The sequence below is a fragment of the Camelus bactrianus genome, chromosome 13 (assembly GCF_048773025.1).
Source record: "Camelus bactrianus isolate YW-2024 breed Bactrian camel chromosome 13, ASM4877302v1, whole genome shotgun sequence".
NCBI classification, from domain to species: domain Eukaryota; kingdom Metazoa; phylum Chordata; class Mammalia; order Artiodactyla; family Camelidae; genus Camelus; species Camelus bactrianus.
In genome coordinates this window covers 36,284,967-36,307,922 of record NC_133551.1, presented here as the reverse complement: position 1 = coordinate 36,307,922, position 22,956 = coordinate 36,284,967, and the positions used below count along the sequence as shown (strand labels likewise).

At 42.0% G+C, this 22,956-nt stretch overlaps 2 long non-coding RNA genes across 9 annotated transcripts in view; one reads left to right on the top strand and one right to left on the bottom strand.

Moving 5' to 3' along the window:
• The window catches only part of LOC123617850 (uncharacterized), a 324,334-nt gene that overhangs the window by 182,890 nt on the left and 118,488 nt on the right, over positions 1-22,956 (bottom strand). The window lies entirely within an intron of this gene.
• The window catches only part of LOC141579584 (uncharacterized), a 49,172-nt gene continuing 45,153 nt past the window's right edge, over positions 18,938-22,956 (top strand). Inside the window, exons 1-2 of one of the 7 annotated variants that reach the window (XR_012511239.1) lie at positions 18,938-19,517; positions 20,376-20,506. This is a non-coding gene — a long non-coding RNA (uncharacterized LOC141579584). The remainder of the gene's footprint in view (positions 19,518-20,375; positions 20,507-22,956) is intronic. The other 6 variants (XR_012511235.1, XR_012511240.1, XR_012511238.1 and 3 more) reach the window with 6 other exon arrangements.

Sequence of the window (22,956 nt, the reverse complement as noted above, 5' to 3'; positions counted from 1 at the left end):
ATAGAACGAAGAAGCAAAGGTGCACAGGGTGGTCTCCAGAAACTCGAGTTCCCTTTGGAACCTCTGAGAAGACTGCTGGAAGCCTGGGGTTTGTGGAATATCATTTACATTCTATAAAATACTGCCATTGTACACGTGTGTACAGTTTCATCAACTTTGACAAAGGCATACACCCACGTAATCGCCAACACAGTCAGGATATCCACAACATCACCTACAAAGTTTCCTTCTGCCCATCCTATCAGTCAACCCACACACAGCCCTGGCTAAAAGAAATAGTCAAAAACTTTTCGTCATGGTAGATTAGGTTTGTCTCATCTAGAATTTCATATAAATGGAATTATGCAGTATACACACTTTTGTACAGAGTGGTATTTTAAGTTCCTCTGTGTGGTTGCATTTTTCAGTAGACTGATGGGTTTGTGGCTTGATTTGATGAGAAGTGTCTCATTGTGTGAATATAGCAAAATGTGTTATCCATTCACCTGCTGGTGGTCATTTGGGTTGTTTTCAGTTTGGGGATTGTATCAACAAAGCTGTTCTGAACATTTGTGTACAAGTCTTTGTGTGAATGTAAGTTTTCATTTTCCTTATGTAAATACCTTGAAGTGGAATTTCTGTGGTGTAGGGTAGTATTACAGTTACATGTTTAACTTTATAAGAAAGTGCCTTTCTCCCAGAGTGGTTGTACTCTGTTTGTTACCACCAACAACACATACGAATTTTAGTTAATCCTCATCCTTGTCAATACTTGATATTATCAGTCTAAGTTTTGCCATTCTAACGACTGTGCTCAGATGTCTCACTCTGGTTTTAATTGACATTTCCTTAATGACTAATAATACTGAGTATCTTCTCACATGCTTATTGGCCACTCCAATCTCTTCTTTTGGAAAGTGTTTCAGATTTTTGCTCACTTAAAAAATATTTTTTGTCATCTTGTGTTTTAAGTGTTCTTTATATAGTCTAGATACTTTTCCTCTGTCAGAATTATGATAATATTTTCCCAGCCTGTGGGGTACCTTATTATTCTTTTGGTGATGTCTTTGGATCAGCAGTTTTAAGTTTTCATTAAGTCAAATTTATCTAATTGTTTTTATCTGTTTGTATCTTATTGACGGGATTTTTTACCAGCATTAAGGTTGTAAAATTTTGCTTTATGTTTTCTTCTGGAAAAGAAGTTAGTAGTTTTAGCTTCTACATTTAGATCTATGATCCATTTTAAGTAATTTTTTTTGGTGTTGTGATTTAAGCTGATTAATTAATGGTCTTGTTCCTGATCTTAGGATGAAAGCATTCAGTCTTTCACCTTTACGTACGTTAGCTTTAAGATTTTAATGGATGCTCTTTGTCAGGTGGTTGAGGAAGTCCCCTTCTGTTCTTAGGTTGAAAGACGTTTTCTTTATTTTTTTTAATAATGGATGAATATAAATTTTTTCAAATGCTTTTCCTGCACCCATTATTTTTTCCCTCACTTTTTTTTCCTGTTAATACGTGAAGTTACACTGATTCTTTTTTTTTTTTACAATTTGATGAATTTTTTAAACATTTTTATTGATTCATAATCATTTTACAATGTTGTATCAAATTCCAGTGTAGAGCACAGTTTTTCAGCTATACATGAACATATATATATTCATTGTCACATCTTTTTCTCCGTGAGCTACCATAAGATCTTGTATATATTTCCCTGTGCTACACAGTATAATCTTGTTTATCTATTCTACAATTTTGAAAGAGGTTTCTAATAGTACATTTTTGGGGCTTGCTTTCTTTTTATTTGTCTAACAATATCTGCCTTTCAATTTGAGTGCTTCCACTACTTAACAGTTAGTGTAATTAGTAATATTATTGTGCTTCAATCTACCATCTTGCTATTTGTTTCCCATTTGTACCATCTGTTCTTTGGTCATTCCTTGTCTTTTTCTGTCTTCCATTGGATTGATTATTCCACTTTCTCTCCATTATTAGCTTATTAGTCTACTGTTTTATTTTATTTTATTTTCAGTGGTTACTCTAGGCAGAGGTTAGCAAACTACAGCCTGTAGTCAGCAAAATGAAACAACATGTCTGAAGAGTCCAAAGAGTGATGTCTAAAATATGAAAGCCATTCCAGTCTGCATCAATGGAAGTATGGTGTCTAAGACTAGGAAAGTGATAAATAATCCCACTTAATTCCCCTCTACACACAACTGGCCTTGTTCACTTATTCATTTATTCCATGAGCATGTTTTGAGCACCATCTTTGTCATTGTGCTAGGCACTGAGGATATCATGTTGAATGAAATATAGCCCTTGTTCTTAAAAAAAAAAAAAAACCCAAAAAACAAAAAACTCATATATGAGTGAGAAATAGACAAATTACATGGAAATAACAATACTCCATGATAAGTAATACAGTAGAGACAAGCCTGGGGTTATAAAACACACACCTAGTCCAACCTGAGTAAGGGTGGGGGTATCAAGATGGACTGTCTATGGGAGACAATGACTCATGAGTGGAGTCCTGATGGATGAGTAAGAATGTATCAGATGAAGGAAGTGGGAAGAGTTGGAGGTAAAGCACACACATGCAGAAGCCTATTTAATTTCTTCAGGGAATTACAAGTACTCAGAGTGGTTGAAGTGTCACGTAGGAAGAAGAGGAGTGGGGTGAGTTGAGGCTAAAAAGAGATGGAGAAGCTAAGAAACACAAGATCTTGTTCAAAATTTTAATTTTCTTCTAGGAGAACTGAGGAAATGTTGAATAGTTTATTCAGGTGAATAACATGGTCTGGTTTGTATTTTAGAAAAATATCACAGGCTGCAGTTTGGAAAACAGGGCTATACAGGGGAAATAATGATATGTTAGGAAGATTTATCAATAATGCAGGCAAAAGATGATTTGGGCATGAGCTGTGATTGGAAATGGGAACCAAGATAAGTGGATGAATGAGAGATATTGAGAAGGTCTAATCAACTGAGTCTGAAGACTGGTTGGATATGGGAAGTCAGGAAGAGGGAGGAGCCATGGACCCCAGAACCTGGGATCTGACTAGGATGACTCAAGTATTCTACTACGGGATAGTAGATTTCTCTGCTTCTGTCTGGACTGACCTATTGTCTTGCCATGTGTGTGATTCCAGCCTTCTGGTTGTCTGGGCGTATGCAGTTCCTCTGGGTGTTTGAGATTGTTTCTTGTCTGCTGAGCTGCCTTCCATCTCTTGCCTCTTTTAACAGAATCTGTATGAGTCAATACTCTGGCTGCTTTCCTGGTTTTGCCTGGATTACCAGGTTGGGTATCTTCTTGGGGCTGTCTCATCCCTCTCTCTGCTCTGGACTCTGTATCTTCAGCTCAACAGTTCTGCCATATTTCTTTCTATAATGTATGGAAAATTGTGACTCAGAGCTGACAAAATATTATTTGGAGATCAGCATCAGAAGGGAGTTAGGCATCATGTGGTACAACATGCCAATTTTGCAGCTGACAAAATTAAAAACAGAGATTCATCATTTCATTCAGACTTTCACTAAATATGTGCTGATTTTACTGCCCTTCCTGGGTCAAATATAACTCATTAATAATTATAACTCTGTCATGTATAGAGGTACATCTGTGGATTCTTACCACCTTGTATTAGGTAAGAAAGATGATGACTTCCTTGCATTATGGATATCAAGACTGAAGGATAGAAGGTTCAAACTACAAAAAGTGAACTGATCAAGAAAGACTGATGGGATAGTGGCAAAAACTGCTAGCTGTCCCATAATATGGGTTCTCCTCTCCTTTTTGGTAGTAGAACTTTCAGTTTTTATGTGAGTACCTGGTAATAAAAATCTTGCAGTTAGGTAGGCATGTCAAAGTCCCAACAGAAAACAGATGACACATGCAAAATGGGATAAGCCAAGAAGGGTTTATTCATAAAGGAGCTGTTTACTAAGATTGGGTGTGGAGGAACTGTAAGTATAATGCACTAATCCAGGGCTCATAGTAGCTAGGCTGTTATCCCCCTTAGGGCCTAATGGGGTGAAAGTGGGGTGGACAGTTACCAGAGCCTAGAAGAAGGGAGAGGCAGGTAAATAGCAATCATTTCTCAAGGATCAGTGCCCCTCACTTGAGGGACAGAGCTAGCCCAGTGCAACCTGGAAGGAGGTATCAAGAGAAATAAACACATGATCTCACTCTTCTCTTTTCTGATTTCCCGCTAGCATCCCTATTGTCTGGAGGCAGCCATAAAAGCCAGAGGTTACTATCTCCTACTGATAGGTCCACACAGGCCAGCCCTCCACGGCAGAGAGCAGATAAAGAGGAGTAGGCAGTGGGTCTGGAGAAGCAAATGGAAGCTAGCAGGCATATGGGGGTTCTGTAACTACATTTTGGCCGATGGAATAGAAGCAGAAGTAGTGTGTTCAACTCTGAGGACATACTTTTAAAAGGAGGGATAGGTCTTGCTCCTTCCTAGAGGTTGGATTGATGACTGGAACTTAAGCAGCCATTTTGGTCCATGAGATGGAGGTTACATCCTGAGACTGGCAGATCAGCATGATAGAGGGAACTTGGATGCCTGAGGATCAGGCCATTAGTTCTGGTTGCCTACATTCCTTTGAGAGAGAAAGAAACTTGTAACCTTATATTGGGTTTTTTGTCACTTGCAGCTAATGCAAATCTTAACTAATTCAGAGACCAAACAGGAAATTCTTTGGGGATTTGGACTGTATTAGTTATGATTTTTTTTACTTATAAGCATCTGAAATGGACTTTGTCTAGATTAAGCAAAAGGGAAATTTATTGGAAGGATGCTGGGGGTGTCTCAGAGAATCAAAGGAAATGCTGAACTACCAAGATAGGAGAACCCAAGGCAGTTCTGGTCTCTTGAAATTTTCATGGCCTTTTACCCTGGAGGACTGCCACAAATGTGACTCAGCACCAACAACTCCCAGTCTCTTCAGCAATCCATTCCAAATTTCATATTTCTGTCAGAGAGAATCTGATTGGGCCACCTTGGGTCAAGTTCTCATGTCTTTATTGGGGGGGGTCACAATACAGACAGGGTCACTTAAACATAAGACAAGACACTATAAACCTCTTAGAAGAAAACATAGGCAAAACATTATCTGACATAAATCTCAGCAATGTTCTCCTAGGGTAGTCTACCCAATCAACAGAAATAAAAGCAAAAATAAACAAATGGGACCTAATTAAACTTATAAGCTTTTGCACAGCAAAAGAAACCATAGCAAAACATAAAGACAACTTACAGAATGGGAGAAAATATTTGCAAAAAATGAGACTGACGAGGGCTTAATCTCCAGAATATATAAACAGCTCATACAACTTAATAAGAAAAAAACATACAATCCAAAAATGGGCAGAAGACCTAAACAGGCAATACTCCAATGAAGGCATACAAATGGCCAATAGGCACATGAAAAAATGCTCAATATCACTAATTATCAGAGAAATGCAAATGAAAACTACAATGAGGTTATCACCTCACACCAATCAAAATGGCTATCATTCAAAACACCACGAAAGATAAATGCTGGAGAGGATGTGGAAAAAAGGGAACTCTCCTACACTGTTGGTGGGAATGTAGTTTGGTACAGCCAATACGGAGATTCCTCAAAAAACTAAAAATAGACTTATCATATGATCCAACAATCCCACTCCTGGGCATATATCCAGAGGGAACCTTAATTCAAAAAGACACATGCACTCCAATGTTCATAGCAGCACTATTTACAATAGCCAAGACATGGAAACAACCTAATTGTCCATCAACAGATGACTGGATAAGGAAGTTGTGGTATATTTATACAATGGAATACTACTCAGCCATAAAAATAATAACATAATGTCATTTGCAGCAACATGGATGGACATGGATAATGTCATTCTAAGTGAAGTAAGCCAGAAAGAGAAAGAAAAATACAATATGATATTACTTACATGTGGAATCTAAAACAAAAGGAAAAATGAATCTGTTTATAAAACAGAAACAGACTCACAGACATAAAAAATAAACTTATGGTTACCAGAGGGGGAAGGAAGTGGGAAGGGATAAATTGGGAGTTCAAGATTTGTAGATACTAATATACATAAAATAGATAAACAACAAGTTTACACTGTATAGCACAGGAAACTATATTCAATATCTTATAGTAACGTATGGTGAAAAAGAATATGAAAACAAATACATGTATGCTCCTATATGACTGAAGTATTGTACTGTACAGCAGAAATTGACACATTGTAAACTGACTATACATCAATAAAAATATTTAAAAAAAAGAAATCCAGTTACAAAACAAAACAAAACAATACAGACAGGATCACTGGGGTCTCCAAGATTGTTAGAACCACAGATACAGTGTGTCAGACAGTCACCCTAGTGATTGTGAAAAAGGGACTATGACCTCAATTTTTACCAATGTTCAAATACTAACAGCATGAATAATTATAACGCCTGGTCCCTAGTAGACATGAAATAAAGACCCATTTCCTTTCATTTGCCTTCTCAATACCTGATGTTATGAGCTCACTGCAGGGGTAACTCAAAGACATAATTTTGTGTAAATTCAAAATGGTAACTAAATTCACCAAAATTCTCACTATCTATTATAAGCCAGGACCTATGTTGAATACGATTGACAGAAAAAAATTACTAAATGCTTTAAAGAATTCACAGACTAGCAGCAAAGAAGCAGGTAGACAAATGATCATAATAATAAGCAGTGAGTCACATGCCCCAGTAGAAGTAAGTATCAGATGCAGAGAGAGAGAGCAGAGAGAGAATTGGAAGAGATGATGTTTGAGCAGGTGAATATGGGTAAGTAGGAGTCCTACAGGTATAAAATGGAGGAAGAGAATTCTAAGCTAAAGGAATAGCATGTGCAAAACTACTGAGGCATGAAAATGCCTGTCCATGTTCAGGAAGAGCTAAGACTTCTATGTGAATAGACTCCTAGGCACTGGCTGAAAACTCATTTATTCACTCAGCAGTCATTTACTGAGTACTGCTCTGTGCAGGGTTACTAAGCCTCAAAGATAAATGAGATGCAGTCCTCACCTGCAGAGGGAGAGGCAAACACAATGGCTACAATCAGACAAGCGCTAAGCAGAGGGAATGAAAACTCTATGTGAGACAGAAGCAGGAGGAAGGACGTTATCTAGGGACTTGGAAGAGGAGCCCAGAGCTGTAGGTGAGCGTTAGGACCTTGAATGCCATGCTATATACAGTTGCTTGAGTTTCTTTATCTTGTAGGTCATGGGACTCTAAAGTTAAACTCACATGTGTTTGTTAAAGTAAGAAGATTCTGATTTGCTGAGGCTGCCTTAAAACCTTCTGACTCAAGACAGATAACTCTTATTTGTTGTATGCTTTGTGCTAGGCACAGTGCTAGGGATTCTATATATGTTGTCTCATTTGAGCTGAAATTGGTCTGCACTTGGAGAGTGCTATGTATGCAACTTGGGAGGTGAGCAAGGCAGAGAATAGAGAAAAAAACCCACTGTGTAGTGTGTGAGGAGGCAGATGGTTTGGGCAAGTTAATGCTGTTTTATAAGTAAGGCACAGGAGTTTAAATTCTTCCTGCATTTCAGAGAAAGGTCCCTGTCTTAATCAAAATAGCTACCATTCACTTCAGTATGCACAGTGTATCAAAGCCTAGATTATCCTATCAGTCAGGAATATGGACAGCTGCAAACTGATTAAGGTAACCAGAGTCTACTTGTCTCAAGCAATGAGAAGTCCAGAGAAGAGCAGTCCATCAATATCGTCAAAGATGCAAGCTCTTCCATCTTTCCAAGATGGCTGCTGAATCTCCATTTTTTTCCCATTCCTCAGAATGCACTTCCATTCCAAGAAGGAAGAAGAGGAGAAGAAGGACTTTTGCCCAAAAGGATTAACTTTCTTATTCAGAACCAGGTGCCTTTTCTACTAAAGTAGTTTTGAGTGCTAAGGAAGGAGGACATAGGCAGCAAGTGGGCGGCATGTATAATCTCATTCAATTTTCCCTACAGCTTTATAAGGGAGATACAGTTATCCACATGCTACATATGGGAAAATGGACACAGAGAGGAAAGTAACTTGCCCAATGTCACCCAAGTAGTGAGTATGGAATCACTACTTCATGAAATAAAGATTTTAAAACAAACCTGTATCATTCCAAAAGCAAAGGATTTTAAATGATACCATCCTGTCCCCCTTAGCTGTGTGGCCTTAAGCAAGTCACTAAATTTCCCTTAGCCTCCATTCTGAAATCTATAAAATGAGGATAATCATGCCTGACTCAAAGGTTCTTGAAGCATCCAGTTAGCTGGTGAATGCAAAAGGGTTGGAAAGGATAATATCGATGGGACCCTGATTATTATCCATGTATAGCTGCCAAAGTGTCTCTTCTGAGGTTGACAAGCAGGAATGGTTCTTTGAGGAGCACAGCTCAAAGACTGGTATTTGAGCTTGGCACCAGTAAAATCTCTTGACTGGCGTTTCCTATTTGGGCTCCATCACAGTTTCCCAGGAATTTCCACTGGCTAGGTTTCCTTCGTCCACTCCAATAGCTGCCCGTGCAGATAAGTTATGAGCCACATTCCACAGTAGGTCAGGTGAAAACAACATGCAAACCATCCATCCTGGCTCTATCGCCTTCCTCCTCTATGACTGCCCCCAGCTGGAGCTAAACCCCAGCCTCTCCTCAGACCGTACTTCTTTAAGTGCCCTGCTTCAGGAAGGACTAAACCATCTGAGCACCGAAGTAGACATTCCAGCCACAGACCTACCACAGCCCACCCTGTTTCATGCTCTAGGCCTGAAAGCTTTGCCTTCGTTGTTCTTCCCTGGAGAGCACCTACTCCCCAGCCAAGGCCCAGGCTGGGTCCCAGAGCTCCCTCTTCTGTAAATCTTCCCCTATGCTTCTGGGAAGGAGTTTGTTTTGTTTTACATTTTCCTCTGTATTAACATGGGGCTTTGGCCATACTTTAATTATAGTATAACACATGGTTCACCAGATTGAACTAAACCTTATCACAAGTCTGGCTTTGCCTTTACTGGGCATCAGAACTCTACAGAAAAACAAAGTAATATTGATTTTTTTTTAATAAAAAGCATGTTTGCTATACTGAAAGATGAAAAGAAGGAAGAAAGGAAGGGAAAGGAAAAGGGAAGAAAGGAAGTCACAGATATAAATGGGGGGAAAGTCCCATCTGCTCCTTCCCTTCCCATCCCTATCCCTTATAAGCACTTATGTACCCGTGTGACACCTGCATGGACCAATCAGAACCAAGAACTGTAGCTAGACCACTAGAGGGCTCCTGTGGAGACAAGGGTTCATTTATTAGTTGCTAGAATGTGTTCATCTTTCCATTTCAGCATATTTTTCCATTACATGTTATGAATATACTTTAAGTTTTAAACATTTTCCCTGCTTTGGAAGCTTCTGGTTTTTTACTGTTACAAATGGTGCTGGAATGAACACGCTTGAAAATACATATGTGAACACATGCTGTGAGATATCTGTATGGTGGAGCCTGGAAATGGAATTTGGGGGGAGACTCCAAATGTGTACTCCCACTAACTGGGTACAATCATACTCATTTTCTCAGAGCCTTATGGATCCTGGAATTTTTTAATCTTTTTAACTTTTGCAAACCTTGGGAAAAAATCTCATTACTTTTAGTCTGAATTTCTTTGATGATTAGCACAATCGAGCAAATAAATAGCCTATGTTTACAGGCTATTTTTCTTCTTTTGTGCCATGACTATTGGCATCAGAATTTTGACTCTAACAGGTCCCACTCAGTCCTGAGCTCCATCTCTAATGATCCGCCATTAAGTTTTTCAACTCAAGATGATATGACAATGGGGCAAGATTTTGTTAAGAATGACCTAGACAACACTCTAGAATTAGGGAACTCCAAAAAGCTTCCCTCTTTGGAGTTCATTTGGCATCACTGTGTGCCAACCATGCACACCATTCCATTGAGCTTCTGAGGGTAACTTTCAGATCATCTCATTAAACATCTTTTGAGGGTCTTTTACTTGCTGGCCAAGGGAAGAGTTTGAGGTTGATTTTTTTTTTTTTTTGGTTGACTCATCTGCACTGCTCTTGTCTTTGCTTTGTCCCAGTCTGGCTGAGTCCCTTCCGTGTGAGATGATGTCTAGCTCTGCAACATTCTGACCTGGGAAGTCACCTTCTCAATTCAGAGCTCTTGGTATTAAATACTTGTAGTCTATTGCCTTTGCATAAGTCAGTTGCACTTCATCTCAAATTCAAGGAGCACCTATTCTGTGCTAGACGTTGGGAATACAAAAATGGGTAAGACTTAGTCCCTAATTCTGGGGAGCCTGGAGTCCAGTGGAAATGAAAGCCATGTAAAGGGGATTGCCATGATCTTATGGTTGAATTAAGAAACGGTGGGACTTAGGTCCTCTGGGAGACAGATCAGCTCTCCTGCTTCCTACTGATGGCATCTCAGGCCGGCAATATAAGTCTGTGTGCCTCAACATCTTCATCTGTAAAATGCAGAACGTAGCTTCACTTACTTCATAGGATTGAGGTAAGGACTAACTGAGCTAATTCAAATAAAGGACTTACAGCCTGTAATGCAGTAGGTATCAATAAATGGTGGTTTTTAGTGTTATCATGATCACTGATTTTTAAAATTATTAAATAGCGCAGCAAAGGGACCCAACCCAATATGATGGCTACTGGAGAAGGGAGACTCAAGTCTTGAAAAATGGAGAAAGTAGATACAGCCTTGATCTAGAGATGCAAATACCCCATTATCAATATGTGCTGAGCAGTGACAACTGGCTGGACATTTAACCTTTATGACCTCATTTACACACGAAGACAATCAGACACAGATAGGTTACATAACTTGCCCAAGGTTATAAGCTAGTAACATACAATGTTTTAATTTCTTCTATATTATAGATAAGAAAAGTAAAATGCAGAGTGATATTAGGGGCAAGATTTAAATCCATGACTCTCAAGTTCCCAAACCCACTTTCTTCCCACTAGGCTGTGTTGCCATCCAAGGGAATATATGAGTCTTGTCTCATCGAAATTTTTGAACAAGACATTGGGCTTCTTAATGCTTTGGTTTTCTTATGTCTAAATCAGGCATCTCTGCACCCTCCTCTCTGTACACAGCCCCTCTTTCGGGCTCCAGAAGAGTCTGTGACAATGAGTGGGCTCCCTCTGTAAGACGCCTTGATGCCTTTGAAGAAACGCAGCCAGGAAATGTGAAGTATAATGATGGTGGCCTTTTCAAGGGTGGGTGATGAGTGGAAACTTCCTGACATTTCAAATGACAACATCAGACAGGAAGTGGAATTTTCCTGAAGCACTGGCAGGAGATCTCACCAGCTATTGATCTGGGGTGTGCGTTCCGCATTTAACCCAGTGATTAATTTGGAGGGAGGTGGCATGCATGCCAGGCTTTCATTTAGTGAGTTTAAAAGCATACGGCTTCTGATTTATTTTTTCTTTATTCGCACGGGGCTGTTTTATTGCAAAGGGTTGAATGACAGGCTTCCCGGCAGGCTGTAAAGATAGGTAAAATTTAAATAAGGAACATAAAATCTTTCAAGGCACTCTATTTACCTTTTGTAATTTATTAATCACACCTACTGAAGGCTGGTTGACCCTCCGGGAATAGTTCAGCAAACGGAAACTGTTCAGCAGGCTCAGCTCACCAGTCTCCTTGCTTTTTTTTTTTTTTTTTTTTTTTTTTTTTTCTTTTTTTATAGGTGAGAAAGCTAAGAATCTCAAATAGGAAGTAACTTGCCCAAAGTCATAATATGGGTTAGAACTGAAATTAAGTCCTAGCCCTGCCTTGCAACCTCAGGGTCACCGAAACACAAGGAATCTGTGTAGAGCTCCAGACATGTTCCCAAAATGTTCAAAACATCCTCAAAACAAATTGATGAATTAACATAAGCACTCCCTTCCCTACATCTCTTCAACACCACTTAAGGACAAACTTCAGGGAGAGGCTTTATGAGATCCTTCAAGAGCTGGCTTCTGCTTAACTCCATCTTTTATCTTTCCTCCTTTGAACTCTCCTTCATTTATATGGAACATCTTCATCTTTTCCCAAATAGAATATCTCTCTTCTTACTGCTGGGTTGATGAATATGCTATCCATCTGCCTGGGACATTTCTCCCTGGACAGATGGATGGATGGATGGATGGATGGATGGATGGATGGATGGATGAACAACCTAGGATCTGAGTTCATAGCTCATTTTATTAGAAGTCATTGCCTTGTTGAGTTAGTGCTTATTCCATCCATTCAAATTACCTCCAATCCCCAAGAATTTTAATTTCTCTAATATGACTTTGGAGTTGCCTAAGATTCTCCAATTGTAATCTTTGGGCCTGAAACGACTCCACTTAATTTAGGAAGTTGCCATACGTCCCTTGTTACAAGTCTTTCCTCTTAAAAATTTGAGAAATTCTTTCCTTTTGATGCCTTATTAGGCAAATCCCCCTCATCTATAAGAACATGGATTCCAAGAAATCAATTAAAAATGTAATTGAGAAGCTCAGGGTGAAAAAAAGAAAAACATTATTATTGTGTAAGTGAGCCATCTAACTTTGAAGGGTGGTACAAGCTCAAAGGACAGGCATTTCCAAGAAGGATTGGGGATGTGCAAGACATGATATAAATGCGACAGGCTGCTAAGGAACAGCTAGAGACCACAGGGTGGAAAGGAGGGGTGAGCATGGAGAATATGTCTTGACTATGTTGCTGGCATCATGGAAAAGACAGACCCCTGAAATAAAGGGGTGGAGGGATAGAGTGCTGGGAAAGTCAGAGGATACATCATTTCATCTATTTAACAGTACATTTTATTGAGCACCTACTACGTACCAGGCCTTGTTCTGGGAGTGGGGTGTACAGCAGAGAAAAACATGTGATAGAAAGTTTGGAATTCAACATCATGGAAACCTGGATTTCAATTTCAGTTCTGTGACTCATTACCGGTTTGATCTTGGATAGTTTTGGTTGCCTCATTTGTAAAATGTGTGTGTCCTTTCATGTTTATTGATAGCCTACTATGACATTCAGACATTGTGCGAGGCACTGGACTCCCAACAGTAAACAAGACAGATGTGGTCCCTGCCCAACCAGAAGCTTACTGTGTAAGGGAAGAGACTGACAAGTTATTAGAATAAACTACTTGCTGTGGGAGGATTAGCAGGGCTGAGATATCACTTGACATACAGGATTAGGATTAAATCTATTAGGATTAAGTGAGATAAAGTATTTGAGAGCCCACCATGCTTTTGATAAGAGCACAGAACAGGACTGGAATCAGACTGCCAGGATTCAAATCCCAACTTGGACACTTATTAACTATATCACTTAAGGAAGTTACCAAAACTGTTTCGGTTTCCTCATCTATAAAATAAGGATAATAATAGTACTCAGAACTCACGGGGTTGTTAAGAAGATTAAATAAGTTAATATATGTAAAGAGTTTAGAATAGTGCCTGGCACATGCTAAGTACACAAGTGCTATTTATTAATTATTGTTGCTGCTGTTAGCACATGCTGGCCCATGTGGGTGCTCACAATTGCTTATTCCCTTCCTCCACTTAATTGCTCTTCTGAAAATCCCACAGCCCTGGCAGAGAACAGTAGTCCCTGTTTCATGTTCCAACATATATCAAAGACCCAGCCTGGTAACTACAGAAAGGATTGTTCCTAGTATAATTTATAATTTATTCCTGTCCAAGCATTTGCCTTGTTGAGCCTTTGAAGAGCACAAAGGTCTTTCCTGTACTTGGCCGGACTGAGCACAGAAGGTCATGGTAAAATGAGAACTACAGGGACCAGAGCACTTGGAAAAGAACGTGGACCCCAAATAGATGACAACTGACTCTTTCCCTGGGAGCTTCATGGCGGGAAAGGCCACATGTTGACATTCGGCCACAAGAGGCCTTGTGGGTTCACACATTTGTGAGCAATTCTTGGTTCTGGAGGAACAAGCTGTGTGATCTCCTGGGTCATGTCCACCTCTTAGAATTGTGAGGATGACATGAAATGACTAATTTTCAAATGCCTGGCAGTTAACAGAACGGCTGTCCAGCCCTGTCATCAAATCATGTTGATTAAATACTTAGGGCAAGCTTCCTTCTCAGCACTGAGTGGTGGTTGCTGAGGGGTTATGGTTCTAGTAGTCGAATAGCTAAAGAGCTTTCCTCCTCTGGTGTTTGAAGGACTGGTCTACATCCTCCCAGGAACGCAGACTTAGGATTCGGAGTCCACGCTTAGAACCAGGAATGCAGGTACTGCTGAGTCTTGCTCCTCACTGTGGCCCCAGATGCCCCCTGGCAGGCAACAGGAATGCAACAAATACCTGTTAAAAGGATAAACTGTTAGAGGGACAGACACAGAAATGTATCGTGTTTGGAAGGGGGCTGGCATGGTGAAGGGACTCAAAGCCACATTGTGTAGGGAACATGGTTGGAACCAAGGCTACAAAACTTGAGAAGGAAGACTGGGGGTAGACGTCTTCTGAAAGATGACTGTATCAGTATGAGTTCAGCCAGGAGGAGAGAGAGATGATTGAGACAGATAGACAATAAGATGATAGATAGATAGTTGATAGATCCATTAAAGGAAAATTAATGTAATATATACATATATCAAATCACTATGTTGTACACCTAAAAGCAATACAAAGGTATACATCAATTATATTTCAGTTTTTTAAATTTTTAAATAAAGTAAGTAAGGGAGCTATTTCAATAAGACTTGGGAAAGTTAGAATCTGTTATTGTGTTAATACCAAAAAGTTCATGTGCCTGATTTTTGTCTTTCTTGTTTGATTAAACAATACCATTCCAAAAAAAAAAAAAAAAAAAAAGGAAATTTACAATCCACATTGTTAAAAGAACAGCACAAGTTTGTTTTTCTTAGTAAAATACTATGTTAGGGTAAAATCTTCTATAACTTCAGACTCTATCATTTTTTGTCTGAAAGCAAGAACAGCAAATCAAGGAGAAAGCAATTTAATTTATTTATAGATTTTAGAAATCCAGTCATGTTTCACATGTTCAATAAACTAAGGATTTTTGGTTTTATGTTTAGGAACCACATGCAAACAAATTGAAGAGTTAGGCTTGAAATATTATAAACTCTGATGAAAACCTACTCCATAAGGACTCACTGGTAGACTACCCCAAAAAAGAAAACTTAGCAAGGAAGGTACTGAGTACTCACATTTTTCTAAGCAGTATATTAATAATCAACTTTATATTCTGTCCAACAGACAAAAAAAGAGGTAAATCTTTTAAAAGGAAACTTAGTAATTTACAATTACTATTGTTGTTACAGTTGTCATCCTGTGTAACTGGGGGAGATGGCAAAGCCAACAGTGTCCACAGGGAAGTAGTCAGGAAGCGAAGACCCACAGGGAGGTGAGAATTACTGCAGACCCCTGCTGGCTGTGTAGACAGAAAATAACTTCCCAAGGGAGTTAGATCTGAAATACAGATTTCCAAGAGAAAGATTCAGACAAATAGGATGGGAAGAGCATTTCAGGTGGAGGAAATAGTGTGGAAGGTGCAGAGGTGGTGAAGGACTCCTGGTTTGTTTGTGGGGCTTACAGACTGTGGGAGTGAGAAGGCATCAAACTCAGTTAAGCCCTGGGGGTCCGGTCTTGCTGATATCACACAGAAGCTGTGTGGTTTCTCTGAGCCTCAGTCTCCTAACCTGTAAACTGAATGGTATATTACCTGCTTTATCTGCCTCACAGGGAAGATTTGGACCCAGTCGAAGAACTTCATAATAGGCAGGTATGTGTTTCTGAGTCCTTGATATTAGCAGGCTTATTGGGAGGGTGACCTGTGAAGATGCCTCCTGTGCCCAAGATTTTGGGATCCCATGAGTCAGGGATGCAGGCCCTGGTTCTGATGCTATATTCACATACCAGCCTCCTTCAAATAATCAACATTAGCTGATGGCCTACTATGCGCCAGGCATTGTACTCAGCATTGTAAGGTCTGAGAGGCAGTTAGATTAAATGAAACCTGTATTACTTCAGTTTTAGCATCCAATGTGTCTTTTCGTAAGACCAGAAGACCAACATCCTTAAAATTACATCACAACAAAGACCGTTAAAACCCTTAATGCCAATTTCAGATTACCAAATTTGTGGATCACGTGGGGAAAGAGCTTAGACCTCACCACCTGAGCATACACACAGGTGGCTTCGTCACACACGCCGGTCTGTGGCAAATCAAGACCTCGAAATTCTGCATGAGGATATGGACTCTCTTCAAATTTCAAAAATAGTTTAGGCACTCTTTCACCCCTCAGGACCTTGGTACTTGCTATCATGTCCTCTTCCTGAAGCCCTCACAGCCAGTTTCAGGCATCTAGTGCTGCGTGACAAAGCACCCCTAAACATAATGGTTTAAAAGCACAAAAATATTTATTTTGCCCCTGAATCTGCAATTTAGGCTGGCCAAGAAGGAACAGTTCGAGTCTGTTCCACTCTGTCAGCTGGGTGCCCCGAAAGCTAGGGGCTGGAATTTTGCACAGGTGGGCTCCTTGGGCATCTCCCTCCATAGTATGTGGCTTTTCCACATGGTGTCTACAGCATGGCAGCTTCAGGGTAGCCAGACTTCTTACAAGGCAGCTCAGCACTCCTGAAGCATGTGTCCCAAGAGAGAACCAAGCAAGGGTGTACCGTCTTGTGGTGACCTAGCCTCAGAAGACACGTGCCTCCCACTCTGTGGGTGGAGTAGTCACAGCCCCCATCCAGATTCAAGAGCAGGGAGCACAGGTCCTCCCACTTCTCTGTGTGAGATGTACCACCCCCACTGTGAGAGGAGCACGTGGGGTGGGAAATGTGTCTTGGTGAGTCCATCTTTGGAAAGTATCATCTGTATCCACTATTTTTTCATCTGAAAAACTCTTCTTACGCTTCAAGACCCAGCTCAAATATTACCTCCTTTATAGAGCCTCCCCCACAGCTCTCTGAGTCTGAGGGTGAGTTATCTCCTCCAGGGGTCTAACCCCACTGTGTATCTCTGCTCTCGGGGCCCTGAGCACCATGAAATGGCACTGTCTATCTCTTTCTGGAAACTGGAAATGGTGAGTTCTTCAAGGTCTGGGGCTGTAACATGTATTTCAATGCTCCCAGGTTTCAGTACTGGGGAGGTGCTTAGGATCTAGCTGTTGCTACAAGTAGACTAGGGGTTCTCATAGCTGAGACTACCTGCAGCAGACTGCCTGGGAGCTTGTTCAAAATACAGACTCCCAGATCTGCATCAAACCTCCTGCATTAACTCTTGGGAATGGAGCTACAGAAGCTGCATTTTATTGCCCTCACCATGACTCCAATGGGTATCAAGCTATTGTATCCCCAGTGCCTAGTCATGCCTGGCACATAGTCGCTACTCAGTAAATACCTGCTGAATGAATGAATGAATGAATGAAGTGAGTGAATGAATAAATATCTTTAGACTGGACTGGGCACTCAAGAGTCAGCTTGCTCTTTTGGCTAATGTGATGTCCAGCTCTGGCTCCAGAGTCAGATAAGCAGACATCCCTCTCGGTTAGGCTCAGGTGGGACTCAATGCCCTACTGCCCCTTAAACGGGCTGGCTTCCAGGAGGAGGTGGCTGAGCCAGTAGGAGGGAGAGAATCTGGGCAGCTGTGAAGCTGGTGCGTTATCTCACCCTCTCCCAGAAGGCTCCATTATCACCCCCACCTCTCACTTGTCTCCCCACCCTCAAGCAAGCATCCTGTCACATCCCAGATCAGAGCCATTCTGGAAGCAGTATTTGCTTGTCTGACATTTCAAAATAGCATCAAGGAGGCTAAAGATAGCTAGGTTACAAGGGAGGTTAAACGGTTTGCCAAGTGACACTGAGCATGCTCGGCCTTCTCCGTGTGGTCCAAAGATCCCTTCGATGTTTTCCCTCTACTTGGAGGAGTAGAAGTATTGGCTGAAGTGGGGAGAGGATATTGAGCCAAGAGCCCAAGGGCACAACCTTAGTGAATTCAGTGAATGGTAAGGAGTGTGTGTATGTCAGAGGTCTCAGGAAACAAACTCTGTCTTCTGTAGCTGTCTAGGGCAAAGAGCCTGCTCTGGTCAGACCCTGATCGCTGGGCTGCCTTTGTGGCCCCTGGTTTCCACTGGGACCAACACAACCATAAGGGAACGATTTGTCCATTTGAGATAGTAAAATTTGAATAATGCCCCTAGCCTTTTACTTCCTTTTCATTTCTTCCTGGCTCACCTCCATTTTAGCTAAATTGCCCCAAGCCAGGACTCTGTGACTGTGGGTGTGGGAAGTTGGGGGCCAGAGCCCTGGGACCATGGGAGATGTCATGTTCCCCAGGGATCAAGTATCCACTGAGAGGTCGGCGTGCCCAAATAATAGTACTTACCTTTTATGGACTGTTTACCATTTGCCAAGCTCTCCGCTAAGCTTCTTATACCCTTCACCTCATGTATTCTCCCAGCAACCCTGTGCATTAGGTAATATGATGGCTTCTGTATAAATGAAGAGCTGAGAGTCAGGGAAGTTAAGTAGCTGGCTTTGGGGGCCACGGCTGGTAAACTGGGGAGTTGGGATTCCAGTCCAAGTGTGTGTGACTCTAAAGCCTGCTCTCCTCTGAACCACGTTACATCGTCTCCCTTTACGGAGACAGACAAGGGACATTCTCCCCTGTGTGCCCTGCACTGAATCCATCCCAGGAATCAAACCAGCTTCCGAAAGCGGACAGGTGCCCCTTGAAATGTGCAGGCCACGACAGCAGGGCTGCAGGGACTCACGCTCACGCCTGGTGACTCAGCAGCCCCGCCCACTTGCCTGACCTTTTCCCATGTCACAGATATCTAATGACAGGGTTATCCCTGCTTGCATCCTGAAGCCCCAGGGGTAAGTGGCAACCTGAGTCACAAGAGACGGACTGAATGTCAGAGTTGAAATGAGTGTCTCTGCCTCACCCTCTCTGATGTGACTGCAGCTGCCCATTCAGTGGTGGCAGGGCTGTCACGGCCAGAGCATGCTGGCAGAGAGGCCCGCAGGGTGCCTGAGGGGGCAGGATGCTGGTCATCTGGCTAAAAAAGGAGGGTGGAGGTGGCTGAGATGGCCCAATTATGCCTGGCTTTGGTTCCAAGCTCTGTAATCAGATTCAGGTGCTTCCAAAGGCTCCTGCCTCTTCAGAGCAAATTCAGTTAAGGGCAGGGGGAGGGCTCACTAATGGTTTCCACATTTGGGGCCCTCTGTGGCAAGGCCTCTCCAGCTCCAGGGCAAGGAATCTGACCTTGCCTCCCAGCAGAGCCCTGCTCTATGCAACGCAAATGTGTTCACCAAACACCTCTTACGATTGAGGGTCTTAGGCTTTGTGGACTGGATGCTGAGGATGTGATAAACAAGCAAACACAGATGGACCCGCCTGGAGCTTACCACTGGCGGGAGAAACAGAAAATGTACCAGAAAATCACAATCCAGAGTGAAGAAGGCTGCGGGGGCTGCAGGAGCATGGAGAAGACCACCTACGTGAGATTCGGGGGTTCAAAGGAAGGGTTGGTCCCCTGTGTTAGTGGCTGAGACCGGGGGCTGAAAAGCAGTTCATCAGGGAACCTGGGGGTACTAGGAGCAGGGAAAACAGCCCACGGGAACATGAGGTGGGTGGGGGCAGTGCTGGGGTGGTCAGAGCACAGGAGCAAAGGCACAGCGTGTGAAGAGATAAGTTAGGAAGGTGAAACGGTGAAACTTTTGGTCTTCTATGCCATCAAGGAGAGCAACTGAATTATAACAAGGCCAGAGATCTACTGTGATCCATTTAGAAAGACCAGTCTGGCTGGGACGGGACAAACTAGGTGCAGGGAGACCCTTAGGAAGCTGTAGGGAGATTCAGGGCAAGGGGGGTGGTGTCCTAGGCTAGGGTGCTCGCCAAGGAGATGGAGAGGAGGGGAAGGGGAACTCTAGTCATGAGCCGAATCAACAAACTGTATGGTCCTTGCTTTCAAGGAGGAAACAATTTCAGTTGAGGAAACGTTTTCTCCCTTAATTCATCCCAGTTTTACACGACCGGAAGGGAACTTAGAGGTGGTTTAGTCAATCTCCTTTTGCAAGAAGTCCAGTGACTTTCTACCTGGGTTTGAACTCCAGCTGTGAGGGGAGGGAGTGGTGGGAAGGCAGCTTGGGAAGAGTCCAGGTGGGTGTCTGGCCTGGACACACACTTTCTTGAAGTTTCAGAAAGCTCTGGACAGGAGAGACTGTCTATTCTACCGTCAAGGCAGGCACCTAGTTCCAGGCACTGGGGCAGCTGTGATGGAGCGGGGTGCTGCCCTCCCCAAGCAGAGGTGGGGTATGGAGTTTGGCTGGGGGCTGAGGGTACTTTTCTGCCAACAGATCTACCCACAAGTGCTTGCTGAGTGACTGCCCCATGCCCAGCCTCGTTCCTGGAAACTGCTGTGATAACACTCCTTGGGTGAGAACCAACACTCGCTGACCTTTTACACAGGCAGAATACGCAGAAAAAGGTTGTTGAAAATTTAATGACAGTAATTCCTTTGGCTTGTAAAATTCTTTTAACATCCTCTGAGCACAGACGACATCTGTCACTCTGAGCGGTATCCTACAGCTCTAAAGCGCTCACCCACTCAGTGTCATGCCTGATCCACAGGCAAGTCTGGGGAGGGATCCTAGAGCCCAGTGACCTGGACTCAAATTCTCACTCTACCCCTTATGACTGTGTGACTGTGGTCCTTGCTTTACCTCTTTGAGCCTCCTTATCTGTAAAACAGGGATGCACACCTATTTTGAAAGGTTGCTGTAAGCATTAAATTAGAAGATACCGCCTAGCCTAGCACTCAGGAAAGGCTAATTTCCTCTGCCTTATTTCCCTCCCATTCCGATATTCCAAATAAGGATATATCCCAGGTTACAAAACTAGAATAAGTGGTGCCTGGCATATAGTGTCTTAATCAGCTCAGGCTACTATAACGTAATACCAAAGACTGGATGGCTTTTAAAAACAGACATCTATTTCTCACAGTTCCAGAGGCTTGTAAGTCTGTGATCAGGGTGCATATGTATGTGGTCAGGTCTGGTGAGGACCCTCCTCTTCGTTGTAAATGGCTGCTTTCTTGCTGTATCCTTATGTGGCAGAGGGAGGAAACTCTGATATCTCCTTCTCTTCTTAAGGTCGCTAATTCCATCGTGGGGGCTCCATTCTCACAACCTCATCTAAACTCAGTTACCTCCCAGAGACCCTACCTTGTAATACCATCACGTTGGAGGTTAGGGCTTCAACATATGAATTTAAGGGGACACAAACATTCAGTCCATAACCCAGTGGGTCTGACATCATAAACATTTATTTCATTTTTCCTCCACTTCAAGGCCCTCAACTAGGGCTATCCGCCCTTCATGTCCTGGAACAAGGCCCCTTTGAGGATGTAATGAAAGCCATGGAGCCTCATCCCTGAAAATGCACGTGTCTGTAGATAGACACCTTCTTACCCACAGGATTTTGCTTGCAATTTTTTGGAGTTCACAGATCCCTGACTCTCACCCATGGACTCTAATTTAAAAACCTGCCATGGCACCCATAGGATATACACTATCCTTTGCCACAAACTGTGGTTCAGTTATCTAATTTCTCCAGGTAGATTATAAACTGCATAGAAAGAGGGACCAGCTCTTCTTGTTAAAGCCTGTGTTTCACATAGTGACTGGAGAGTTGTAGGCATATAGTGAATGCTAACTGAGTGCTTTGGTGGATAAATGGAAGGACGGATGGATGGATGGGTGGGTGGATGGATAGAAAGGTGGTTGGTGGGTGTGTGAGCGGCTGAGTATATAGTTAAGATGGATAGATAATGGATAGAAAGGTGAAAGGTGGATGGGTTCCAATCCTGACTCTCACATTGACTAGTTGTATTAGTCTGGGGAAGACAAGCTACATATGGGGAAAATGCTTGGGAATGTTCCCTCATACTTGGGTGAAGATTTATGGTGTTCAACACACATCTCTATCTCTTTTGATCATCCTGAACAAGTCCAACAAGTAGGTGAGTCAAATATTGAGTAAATTTCTACTTTGGAGCTAAAGAAACAGGTCAGAGAAATTAAATGACTGGTCTAAGGTTACACCACCAGCATATAACACAGATCAAACTAGAGCCTCTGATGCCTAACTTGAGCCATCTGGGCACTGCTGGCATGAAAATCACTTTGCTGAGCGCCGGTAAAAAGATAAATACAATTGAGTTCTCTGTGTTTTCTGCTACAAAGGCAGAGGTGAGGCAACTCAGATCTGCAAAGGACTAGATATATAGACTTGAGAGAAACAGAACTACCAAGAATAATCAACACAGGCACAGAGCTTCATGGTTGTCAAGCATGTAAATAAACTGAACCTTATTTGACAGCTAGGAAGACCCTCTGTGGCAAGTTGTATATCTCATACTTTTGTTTCCATTTTTCATATGAAAAACCTAAGGTTCAGAGATAGTCATTGACTTACCTAAGGTCACATAGCTTGCAGGTGATAGAGCTAAAGATGTAAACACAGGTCTTTCTAATGCCAAAGTACAAAATCCATGAGGTCTGTTAATGTAATAGCCACAATCTGTCCTATGATTACCATGTACTAGCCCCTGTGTTCAATGCTTATATGCAATTTTTCATTTCACGTCTACAAAAATGCCATGAGATAGATGCTGCTGTTAAGCTCATTTTAAAATAAAGAAAACTGAAACACAAAACAGTTAAGGTCCCCCAGCTAGGATGATCAACTAAACAACACCCAAAGCCCCTACTCCTTAACACCATGTAGTACTGTCCTCCCCAACTCTGGACTTTTGTCTAGGCCACCTGGACTAAAGAAAAAATGCTTTGAGCTTTGCAAAAAAAAAAAAAAAAGTGAAATCAGGTACATTTGAAAATGAAACGTTTCTAACTGTTCTATACAAAGCTCTCTCCTTTG